This window comes from Mesoplodon bidens (genome assembly GCF_964165515.1).
Source record: "Mesoplodon bidens genome assembly, contig: HAP1_SCAFFOLD_49, whole genome shotgun sequence".
Classification (NCBI taxonomy): Eukaryota; Metazoa; Chordata; class Mammalia; order Artiodactyla; family Ziphiidae; genus Mesoplodon; species Mesoplodon bidens.
In genome coordinates this window covers 2,673,744-2,687,285 of record NW_027671810.1, presented here as the reverse complement: position 1 = coordinate 2,687,285, position 13,542 = coordinate 2,673,744, and positions in this window count along the sequence as shown.

Sequence of the window (13,542 nt, the reverse complement as noted above, 5' to 3'; positions counted from 1 at the left end):
TAAGCCACACACACATTCTACAGGTTTCTGCTGATACACATTAGCAGGATATAGCATTTCTTTTGATATATATGTTAACTCCTACCAGGGTGGACATTATACTTGCCTCCTGGGGCATGGTGGAATCTGACTGTAGTTATTAGGATGCAGTAAGTGCTGATGTGGGTGCATCTTGAGAAAAGTAGAAATTTCCTTGAAAACTAACCTATTTAGATGAGGTCTTTAGAGATATGTTAAGTAAGGGAAGGTTAGTTTCCTCAAATGGGGAGGAAGAAGGGTGGCTTCCTTTGGCGAGGAAACCACAGGAAGATTTGGGTTAAAAATTTTCAAATTAATCTGAGTCTGCCTACCTGCACTTATCCTAAATACTCAATATATCCTTATCTTAATACCCAGCTCTTCCTGATCAATGTCCTGTTATTCATCTGTGAGACTTAGCACAGATGTACCTTGAACTTGCATTTTAATTCTGCAACCCACACTTTTAGATTTGAAACTTGATCCTCAGCCATGTCTGCTGTGTGGCTATAAGACATGAGAAAATTTTAAGGCCCTCAGTGTGGCTCTCTGTGTCTTCCCATGCCTCGATCTGAGAGTTTAAACACCTAACATCTTTTAACATTAAGTGTAAACATTTTCATTTTGTAAGCTCTCTGGTGCTATAAGAAGCAGCTAATGGTCCCCGTGGTGCTTGTAGTTATTACTGCTGTAATAGACAAAATCAGCTGCCGCTTGACATGTAAAAGTATTGTCTTCAACTGGCAATATGTTCAAAGCAAATATTGCTGGTAATTTATTTATTGCTTCCACTACTCGGAAGAAGCACTTGTCTTTGCATTGGCAGTGGAGTCACTACTACATTCAAACTCAAAACCTTATTCCAGAGTCCCATCTTGAGCATCTTTTTCCTGGGATTACTCATGCAGGACAGGAAATCTGCTTCAGGAAGTTTAGAAAGTAGATTTTAATAAAAGGAGCTTGTTTCAAAAGTTATAAAAGCTGGAGTCAAATGAAATAGGAAGGCAACCTAGAGTTTGGAAAGACTGAATCCCCTAAGCAGAACTGTAATGAATGTAGAGACTGCTGGTGGGTGCTGGGGACATGGAGGGAGAAGCCCTTGAGCAGGAATTGGACGCATGAGGGAGACGAAGCCTCAGTTGTATGTACAACTCAAAGAAAGAGGGCATTCTGGGTTCTCCCCTATCCCCTTCTTCCAAACTCTCACCAGTCCTTCCTTTACTCAAAATTAATTGGAAGCTAGTTGCCAGTGAATCCTCGGAAACCGAGTTTTCAGGAGTCAGTCCTCTAAAATAAAAATCAGAGCTGGAAAAAGAGAAATAGTCTTTAAAAATTATTCACACATATATGCCATCCCTTTACAATAACTTCTCACATTCCAGTTCACTTGTTCAAATACCCCACCACTATGATAGTACTTTGACGCAAGTCTGTTTACTCCCTTGCTTTCTCCTGATACTGCCTTTGTATCTCTCCTTACTCTCTTACATTCCAATGTCCATTATCTAATAGTGTGCTTGTCCCTAGACCTGTTCCAGTGTCTTTTCATTATGCTGGATCAACCCAAACCATTGCTTTCTCTTTTCTTGATCTCCAGCTTTCAAAGTCTTCCCAAGTAAAGTGTATAATAGTTTAGATGGTTTCCTTTATAAATTCATGATCACTAACCTAAAAGGTCCTTTAATATTGCCCTTTAATTCTGCTACATTAATCTGGACCCATCATTTCCCACTCTTTACAGTTTGTTCTCTCTTTCTGCACTATTCTTTGTTTTTTTAAAAAAATCTTTATTGGAGTATAATTGCTTTACAATGTTGTGTTAGTTTCTGCTGTATAATAAAGTGATTCAGCTAGTGCACTATTCTTAAATGGCATGTCCCCACCATTTGCTATAATATCCGGAGATAATCTCTTTTAATTCACAGAAAAGAAAAGAAAAAACATTAGGAGAACTTTCCTGTTCATTAACATAATAGAGTTACTACATCTGCTGCCATCTTTATCTCCTTTGGTAATTTAACAGAACAGAAGCTCTATTCCTACTAAACCCAATTCCCTTACTCCTGATTTGGATTGCATCACCTTGCACTCTCTAAGGATCCTTATTTTGTTCAATACCTTCTCTAATCTGGATCTTTTCCACTATCTTTTTTAAACATTCTAAAATCTTCCAAATTGGGATAAATAATAAAGAGGAGTAAAGCAAAAAAGAAAAGCAAAATCAAACTCACCTTTCTCCACCTGACTTCTATTACTAATTACCACACTATCTCTTCTTCAAAGGCACAGTTTTTAAAATAATTCTTGAAAATGTTTTTCTATATCTTGGCAATTGTGAATAATGCTTCAATGAACATGAGAGTGCAATCTTTTTGAGATCCTGATTTCAGTTCTCTTATACATACATATATATATATATATATACACACACACACACACACACATATATATACATATATATATATATATATACATATATCCATTCAGAAGTGGGATTGCTAAATCATATGATAGTTCTATTTTTAATTTTTCGAGAAGCCTCCATACTGTTTTCCATAGTGACTATATACCATTTTGTATTCCCACCAACAGTGTACAAGAGATCCAATTTCTCCATATTCTCTCCAGTGCTTGTTACCTTTGTATTTTTGAAACTAAGCATCCTAACAGGTGTGAGGTGATATCTCTTTGTGATTTTGATTTGCATTGCCCTGATGATTAGCAATGCTGAGTACATTTTCATATACATTTTGGCCGTTCATATGTGTTCTTTGGAAATATATTCAAGTTATTTGCCCATTTCTTAATCGAGTTATTTGGTTTATTTGCTACTTAGTTGTGGGAATTCCTTATAAATTTTGGATATTTACCCCTTACCAGATATATGATTTTCAAATATTTTCTCCCATTCCATTGGTTACCTTTCCATTCTGTTGGTTGTTTCCTTTGCTGTGCAGGAGCTTTTTATTTTGATGTAGTTCTACTTGTCTATTTTTGCTTCTGTGGTCTGTGCTTTTGGTGTCATAGCCAATAAATCATTGCCAAGATCAATGTCAAGAAGCTTTTCCCAAACTGTCCATCGACAGATGAATGGTTCAAAACATGTAGTATATATTTACAATGGAATATTTTCAACTTTAAAAGAAGAAGGAGGTTCTACCATTGTGGCATCAGGGATGAACCTGGAGGAAAATAAGCTAAGTAAATAAGCCAGTCACAGAAGGACAAATACTGCATAATTCCATTTATATGAGGTATCTAAAATAATCAGACTTCATGGAAGCAGAGAATAGAATGTTGGTTGCCAGGGCCTGGGGAAAGGGAGAAATGGGGAGCTGTTGTTCAGCAGGTATGAATTTTCAGTTATACAAGATGAATAAATTCGAGAAATCTGCTGTACAAATAGTGTCTGTAGTTAACAATAGTGTTAAGCACTTAAAATAAGTTAAGAGGGTCGATTTCATGTTAAGTGTTCTTACCACACACAGAAAAAATGGGACACAAGCTTTTGGAGGGGACAGATATGTCTATTACCTTGATTGTGTTAATTGTCTCATGGGTTTATGCATATGTCCAAACTCATCAAATAGTATACATTAAACATGTGCCATTTTTTGTGCATCAGTTGTACCTTTATAAAGCTGTTTAAAAATGTTTATCTATATTTGATATCTTCCCTTTATTACTTCCTTCTCATGCTTCAATCCACTCCCAATAGAATCCATCTTTTATTATTCCAATAAAAAGGTACTTCATAAGTTATTTCCAAATCCATGGATGCGATGTGAAAATTTTATCTCCTACTTACTTGACCTGTAAGTAGGATTTGCTTCTGTCTTTGAGACTTGATTTTCCTTGACCCAAAAACTCCTCTGGTTTTCCTCTAATCTCTGCAGCAGTTCATTCTCTATCTTCTTTGCAGGTGCATATCCTTCTCCTCAGACATGAAATGTTGAAATTCTTCAAAATTCAGTTCTAGGCCATTATGTCCCCTCACTCTAGAACTCATAATATGATTTCACAGAAACACACAGCTTCAGTTACCAACTCCATAAAGTTTGGACATTTGTGTACCTGAGACCTCTAATCTGAATTCTGTAAATCCAGTTGCCTATTTAACATCTAAATCTGTTCATTTAAAATATACATAAAGCTAAATACTCATGGTCTCCCTAAACTGCCGAATCTCTCCTCCTTCATTTTCATTTGTCTTAGTGTGTAGTGACACCATTCACCCAGTTGTATAAACCAGGCACCTAACAATAATCCTTGAGTTCAACCTCTCGCATCAACCACTATATCCTATCCATTTATCAATCTTATCCATTTTACCTCCTAGATACTTACTTAATCTACCTAATGTTCTCTATCTACTCATCGTTGTAAGTGGTAAATTAATGCATGAATATAAATTTCCCTGATTGCTTTGCTTGGTACCTATAGTTTTTATGGCAGAAAAATTTATATAAAAAAATCCGTTCATCTTCCCTATATCTTCCCTTCTGTTCCTCCATCCTCCTGTCCCCATTTCAAGCAAGTATCCAGGACTCTGTAGAAACCTCTTCCTCAGGAAATATGCCATTTCTAAGCATCAGGGTGTGAAGGAGGAGATTACAAGGTAGTTGGAGGATTAAAAACCAGTGAGTACAACAAGCACTGCCTGACACTACCTTGTTACTGGATAGCGCCTTGGAGCTGCACCAACTCATTAGAGGGATGTAGTTGAGAGAGGTATATCGAAGGCATGTAATAGGCATGGTGTATCTATCTCATCAAATATTTCAACATCCCAAACATTATACAGGAACATTTATAAATGGGACATAAATGTACAGGTGTCCCGGTCTCAGAAGACCAGAAGGACCTCCACAACACTTTCATGTTACAGGGTATTTATACCACTTTGGTTGTATAAAGTACCTCTAATAATGGCTGAGTGTAAATTCTCTACCTGCTCAGTTATTTAAAGAATTAAATTCATTTAAATCAAGTAAAGAAACAGTAGGTTTATAGCAGCTCATAACTGCTTACTTTTAAAAAGAATTATTTATTTATTATTTTTGGCTTTGTGTTGGGTCTTCGTTGCTGCACGCAAGCTTTCTCTAGTTGTGGAGAGTGGGGGCTACTCTTTGTTGCAGTGTGTGGGCTTCTCATCGCGGTGGCTTCTCGTTGCGGAGCATGGGCTCTAGGTGCGCGGGCTTCAGTAGTTGTGGTGCACGGGCTCTAGAGCGCAGGCTCAGTAGTTTCGGCACACGGGCTTAGTTGCTCCGCGGTATGTGAGATCCTCCGGAACCAATAGAACTTTATGTTCCTTCCTTTTATCAATTTTAAAGGTTTAAAATGCTTTCGATTTTTTTTTTCTGGACAAACTCAAAGAAGGACTTTTATCTATGAGGTCCACACCTGATATTCTCAGTCAGAAGTCATCTGCCCAAGGAGGGCCTAGCATCTGAGGCCAAGAGTCACGTCCATGTCCCTCAGATAAGACCCTGTATCCTGGAGCTCAGGCTCCAGCCTATGGTCAGAGGCTCAGCATTGTTGCTCTGATCAGCCCAGCATAAAGGAAGGCTCTGTCAAGTGAGGCCTGATGTGAGAACGTGAGGCATGATCAAGCAATGGGGAACTCTGTTCTCCTGCAGAAATCCCAAACTCTCTAAATAACCCAACCCAGGGCCGCAAAGTTATGCTTTGGATTTTATCCTGGAATCTACAAACACTCAGATGGGCCATGGGCTTCAACTGGAAGCCTTAGTCCCCCCAGAACGAGTGGCCCTGCCTGGCCTATGATGTTCTATCCTCTCCTTGAACTTCCTATCTTAGGTGTCTCTCTGACCCAACCAATCTCACTGAGAAATGTGAGCAGGGGAACAAGAAAATAAAGAATCATGCTTTGAGAGGCAACTTTTGGTTCCAGCTCCAACACTTAAAGAGCTTGAGAGTCATTACTCCAGTCTTTAGAAGAAGCAAAATCTGAACCAATTGAAAGTCAGTGACTTTTCTTGTAGCATTAGAGAATTAAGGTCACAGGGCAAATCACTCCAAAATCTTCATAGAGGGTGAATGCAGAGAATCACAGTTGAGGTCAGCTTACCTCAAGCAGAGGCCACTGGAGCCATAAATTGATAGGAACACTTAAAAGGACCCTTTGACAAATTGCTAGAGGATGCACATGGGCTAACATGAGAGCGAGAAACTCCTAGGGTCATTATGTTAGGGGGGCCTCCACCTATTCATGAGTTTCGCCTATGGGAACCCCACCAGGTTCTCACAGTGAAGAGCCATGAAAAATTCTGATGTTTCTGGTGGAGGAGTGTGGGAATGGGAAGAAAAGTAACAATTTTGAAAACATTCTGAAATATCCCCTGAATGTTCTCCATAACAGAAGCTTACTCCGCAGAGGAAAAGACTACCAGAGACTTATCCCACATGGGAGAAGGGAAGTTATCCAACTCCAGTTCCCTCTAGCTTTCTTATCTCTTCTAAAAAGTGAAAAGAAAGAAAGAGAGAAAAGAGTTAGAAACATCTGTGAATAACCCAGGGGCACAGGACCACTAAACGACAGATTTAATCATATCCCCTCCCCCCCAGCTCCTTACTACCACATCAACAGGGCTCCAGTATGGTAACAGAGGATCATAGCCGAAAGAGCTGCAAGGCATAGGCTCTATATAAGGAGGAGACTTAGGGGAATCTGAAGACACCAAGGGAGATGAAAACAAGGACACTATAGGAAATTGAAGTCTCTGACATATACAGCTACAGTAAATATTAAACACAACCAACACCTACCTGGATTAACATAAAACTTCACACTAAGGTCTGTTTACTTCAGTTCCTATTACCCAACACATTATGTCTGGCTTTTCAACAAAAAATTACAAGGTATGATAAAAAGGCAAGAAAAAACAGTCTGAATAGATAAAGCAAGCATCAGATCCACATTCAGATATGACAGAGATTTTTGAATTGTCATACATGGAATCCAAAATAACCATCGTTTCATGTTAAGGGCTCTAATGGAAAAAGCAGAAACATGCAAGAACAGATGAGCAATAAGCAGAGAGAGGGAAACTCTAAGAAAGAATCAAAAGGAAATGTTGGAAACCAAAAACACTATAACAGAAATGAAGAATGCTTTTAATTGGCTCATCTGTATATTGCCTATGGCCAGGGAAAGAGTAAGTGAGTTTGAAAATATGTCTGTCAGTAGGAACTTTGCAAACTGAAATGCAAAGAGAAAAAGAATTTTTAAAAAAACCTTTAACTCAGAATATCCAAGAACTGTTAGACAGTTTCAAAATGTGTAATATACATGTAATTGAAATACCAAAAGGAGAAGAAAGAGAGAAGAGAGAATAAGAAATATTTGAAGAAATAACAGCCCAGGATTTTCCAAAATTAATGACGGATTAACCATAGATTGTGGGAGCTCAGAGAACACCAAGCATGTAAATACGAAGAACGTCTATACCTGGACATATTTTATTAAAACTGTAGGAAGCTGAAAGATAAAATCTTGAAAGAATACAGAAGAAAGTAATATCCTGCCTCTAAAGGAACAAGGATAAGAATTATGGGCTTATCACAAACCATGCAAGCAAGAAGAGAATTGAGTGAAATATTTAAAGTGTTGCAAGAAAAAAAACATCACCCTAGAACTTTGTGCCTAGTGAAATTATCCTTCAAAAGTGAAGGAGAAATAAAAACTTTCTCAAACAAAAACTGAGATACTCCTCAGCAGCAGATTTGCCCTGGAATAAATGTTTAAAAAGTTCTTCAAGGAGAAGGAAAAGGACAACTCAGCTCTACATAAAGGAAGGGCAAAGAAGGAATAAATGAAGGTAAAACAAAACTTTTATTTTTCTTATTCTCAGTTGACCTAATAATACTAATGATAGTGTATGGGGTGATTATAGTACATGGATAAGTGAAATAAATGACATCAGTGTTACAAGGGACAGGAGGGAGGAATTGGGAACTCTGTTATAATGGAACCTGCACTACCTATGAAGTGGTATAATGTTCTATATAAAAGTGGCCTTAGATTAGTTGTAAATGTATATTACAAATTCATGGGCAACCATGAAAATATTTTCTAAAGAAGAATACTTGACATGCTAAGAGAAGAGAGAAATGGAATCATATAAAGTGCTTGTTTAAAATCAGAAAAGGCAGAAAAAGAGAAGAAGGAAAAAAGAATACACCTAATAAATACTAAACAGTTACAGATATGGCAGATATTAATCCAACTATATAAAAAAATCACTAAATGTAAGTGTTCTAAATTCACCAATTAAAAGACAGACTGTCAGTGGATAAAACAAGATCCAATTATTTGTTGTCTACAAAACACCCACTTTAAATATAAAGACACAGATGATTAAAAGTAAAGGGAAAGAGAAAACTGTACCATGGTAACACTGATGAAAGAAAGCAGGAGGAACTATATTAATTTCAGACAAAGCAGGCTTCAGAGCAAGGAAAGTTATGAGGGATAAAGCGGGGCAGTACATAACAACAAAGGGGTCAACTCTCCAAGAAGACACAAGAATCCTTAACGTGTACAATCTAACAACAGACTGTCAAAATATGAGGCAAAAACTGGTCCAACTGCAAGGAGAATTAGGTGAATCCACTGTTATTGTTGGAGAGTTCAACACCCCTCTATGAGAAATGGACAGATTCAGCAGGCGGAAAATCAGTAAGGATATAGTTGACCTAAACAGCACCATCAATCAACTTGATCTAATTGACATTTGTAGAATACTTCATCCAACAACAGAATATGCATTCTTCTCAAGCACACATGGAGCACTGACCAAAATAAACCACATTTTGGGCCACAAAACACACCTTAACAAATATAAAATAGAAATCATACAAAGTATATTTTCAGACCATAATGGACTTAAACTAGAAATCAATTACAGAAAAATAGCTGGAAATGCCAAAATGTTTGGAGAGTAAACAACATGCTACTAAAACATGGGTCAAGGAAGAACTATCAAGAGAAAAATATTTTAAACTAAATGAAAATTAAAATACAACTTGTCAAAATTTGTGAGCTGCAGAAAAAGCAGTACTTAGAGGGAAACTGATACCATTGAATGCATCTATTTGAAAAGATTTAATATCTTTGAGGGACTCTGGTTTGCTGACCTGATCGATTTCTCCCTGTTTCCAAAATATTGGGAAACATGAATTCCTCCTTAGGTAGCACAGTGCCAGAAGAAGGAGCCCCACCCAATACACAAAGGCAAGGATGGGAAAACCTAGGAAGTTGAGCTGGAGCTCAGCCATGGTGCAGTAAGGCTCCTCAGACAAAGAAGATGGTCCAGATCATCAGAAGTGCATTGCTGCCTCAAGCATCTGGGCATTGAAAGTGCACATTCTAGACTAGAGTTCTAGGCCCACATTACAGAGGTTAAGCAGAAACACCAAAGGTTCTTGAGGGTGGGGGAGGGGACAACACAAGAGAGAGAAACCCACAATCCTTCCCCCACCATCCAACCCAGCAGATCTATCCATCCCTCCAGGGCCCTTTAGATACCTCTAACCCACCTTCCAACCCACACATTTACATACCATATATTTACCTTAGTGAAAATTTCTATTTATACCACTCGTTACCCAGATATTACCTGAGACCCTTTTACTGCTTGGTGATCTACCTTTGGACCCCACATAATACTTAAAACTCTTCTATGCCGAGGGATTTTTACCTCCAAGCCTTCAACTACAGCTTCCCCTCATACATAATGTGTTTTCACGTGTATGAAGCCAGAAACATAGTGAGAAGAAATATACGCCCCCATATCTCCTCAAAAGAATTCACATTCACCAAAAAGTGTAAGAGTGCAGAGTAGCCTGTACCAGTGAACAGGAAGCATGACAAAAAGGGAAACAAGGGCATGGCACACCCATGAACCTATGGCAAACAACTTAAAAAGCTTTAGTAGTTCTTTTTTTCCTAAAATCCCTCTTCGGCTATTTAGCCCCCTAAGGTTCTCAAATCTAGCCTCCTCCAGCCATACAGTGTCTCATCCTGCTGCTTGCTCCCTCTTCTGAAAAATCCCTCTCAAAACATTTAAAATTTTTTTCTTTATTTTACAGAACACAACCCGAAGGACCAAACACACCCTGATTTAAGGAGTGGGTTTCTCTTTAACATAACTTCTAATGAGCACAATATTTAGCAATACGTTTTAGCTTTTTGGAATCACACTCATGGTTACTTCTTCTATGAAAAGTTTTATGATTTTTTTCCCCATCTACTTTCTTACTTGCCACCAAAATTCCTGTTGGCATCTCCATACCTTTTTAAACAATGATGTCATTTTTGTTGATGTGTATATGTATTTATTTTATCTCCCCGTGCTAGTCATTTAATAGTTGTAGCCCTTGTGCCTTCATTATTTAGATTATAAACTGCTGAAATTAAGCTGTGTCATTTCCTTACTTTGCTTGCCTGTATTCCCTCGTTGAGTCTGATGAATCAGTCTTGACCCCAGATACCTAATTCTCTCCCTCCCCTATGAGGAGGATACTAATAATGACAGCTCCTTTCTTTACCTGTCTTCTCCTGCATCCACAGCTCCACTGTTGTCTGTACCCAAAAGGAGGGTCCATTTCAAGCGCACTCCACCTCACATACCTTCCTCCCTTGACTGCAGGAGGTGTATCTGTTCAGAAAAACCCTTCCACATATCTTTGTATCTCTGGTATTTTTTTTTTTTATAGAAAGTTTGGTCCTGACTGTCCCTGAGGTCCCTAGGATTCACAACTGTAAAAACATCCTCTAAAGTCTGAGCAATATAAGCTCCACCAAAAGAATTTCCAGGATAGAAGGGGTCATAAAAATGACACATCAAATATATTCTTCAAAAAGTGGCCTTGTCATAAAAAAAGAAAGACTGAGAAACACTGATCCAGATTAAAGGAGACTAAAAACACATGGCAACTAAATGCAGTCTGTGATTCTGAATCCTGTAATGGAGGTTTTGAAAAAAAGCCACAAAGGACATTATTCAATAAATTGACAAAAATGTAATATGAATGGGAGATTAGTTAAAAGTTTTATGTCATTGTTAAATTTACTGAAGGGGAAAACTAACTGTACTGTATGTAAGAGAATCTTCTTTTTCTTAAATACACAATGAAATATTCAAGGAGAAGGTGCATGGTGCATGAAATGTATTTTCAAATATTCAGAAATGTATGCATATTTTTCATATATGTGTGTGTGTGTGTGTGCGTATTCATATATAGAGAGAGTGGAGGCAGGAAGGGAAGGAGACAGAAACAGAGACAGAGAGAGGAGAGAGATCTCAAATGGGTCAAAATGTTAGTAGGTAAGTCTGGATAAAGGGTACATAGTGTTTACCATCCATGCATCTTTTCCACAAGTTTAGTTATTTTCAAATAAATACATTTAAAAAATGGACCATTGCCTGCTGTCCTGGATTTTACCTAAACTTTGGGATTTCTGCCTTTGATTCTTGCAGCTACCACCATCACCATACCCAAACCCCAGAAATGTGTAATGCCAGCTTCAAAAGTTATCTCACATTCTGTCCCAGGCAAGAAACCTGGGACCCTCTGCACATTTCAACAGGATTTTACAAAATGCTGAAGAAGAGCACCACAGCCTCCCCACCAACAAATGTTTTTAAATTAAACACAGTACAAAAAAAAAAAAGAAGGAAAAACATCAACGTGTTTACAGCATGGAACCCCTGGCTTTTCTGATCTGGTGCCACCAGGTCATCCGTCTTCTGGCGTTTTGTGGTGTGAATTGGTTTGCCAGCACTTCGTCTGCTCTGCTCGCCAGTTACCATTCCTCCACCAGATTTCCATCTTCCAAAAATGTGTTGACATCTTTTGTTGTATCCTCTCTCCTTCTAGTCATCCTTAAGCACTTATTCTTTTTAAATCCTTTGTTTGAATAGTTTTATTGAGATATAGTTCACATACCATACAATTTACTCATTTAAAGTGTGTAATTCCAGGATTTTTAGTATACTCACAGATATGTGCATCACAATTTTAAAAACATTTTCATGACTTCAGAAAGAACCCCATAACCTTTAGCTATTACCCGCCACCCTTCATCTCCCAGCTCTAAGCAACCATTAATCTACTTTCTGTCCTCTCTTGGCTTCCCTATTCTGAATATTTCACATGAATGGAATCATACGTGGTTATTTGTGACTGGCTTCTTTCACTTAGCATGTTTTCAAGGTTCAGCCATGTTGTAGGATGTATCAGTGCTTTTTAACGCCAAAAGTATTACACTGCATGGATATACCATATTTTATTTACCCATTTATCAGTTGATGGACATTTGGGTTGTTTCTGCCTTTTAACTCATGAATAATACTGCTTTGAACATTTGTTTACAAGTTTTTGTGTAGACATATGTATTCATTTCTCTTGAGTACATACCTAGAAGTGGAGTTGCTGGGTCACATAGTAATTCTATGTTTAACATTTTGAAGAGCTGCCAGACTGTTTTCCAAAACAGCTGCACCATTTTTCATTCCCACAAGCAGTGTATCAGGGTTCCAGTTTCTCCGCATTCTCACCAACACTTGTTTTAATCTGACTTTGTGTTTCTCGTCATTCTTGTGTGTGTGAAGTGTTATATCATAGTGGCTTTGGTTTTCATTTCCCTGATGGCCAGCGATGTTGAACCTCTTTTCACCTACTCTTACTTTTTTTTTTCATCTACTCTTGCTTTTAGTGGCATTTGGGGAAAGAGAGAAGATAAACAAGTGTGTTTTATCTACTGTGTTTAACTCGGAACACAATAGCTCATTTTAACTATGTGACAGGAAAAATATTTTCTTGTAAATATTTGAAAACACATATAGTAATGTCAAGTCTTTATCAACATGCCCAGTTTACTACTTCTATTCTCTCTGCATGTTATAGTTACTGTGTGATTAAGGGAAAGCAATATTGTGCACTGAATTTGACCTGTAAGATTACTTCTTATATGGGGTTGAGGGAGGAATTCATTCAAATGACTCCTTAGGGTTGACTAAAAGGCAGAGCAGAACTGATTGCCAGAGCCTCTAAAGCACAATGCTTTTTTGTCACCAATGCTGTGTACATCTGTTGTGAATAACTGTGTACCACAGGTGATAAGTATCAAAGAAATGTGAGAGCTCTGACATGGGCACATAGCATATGTCTTAAGAGATAGATGACAAGGTGTTTAAATGGGCTTTTGCACTTTAATCATAGTGTAAAAGATGGGATGTAGCACACATGCCAAATGATAACTGTGAAAGCTGGGTGAGGGGTGTATGGGAGGTTACATTGTTCTGTCTGCTTTCGTGCATGTTTAAACATTTTTTACTAAAAAGCTTTAAAAATAATAAAAGATGTAGAGTGACTCATAAGGAGAGGGAGGGAGCAAAAGGATACCTGGCCAGGGTGATCAGTCCATCAAGACTAGAGTTTAGCTATCTCTCAATAAGGAAATTTCAGGAAGTGTAATTCCTTTGACGTTGGGAAAGA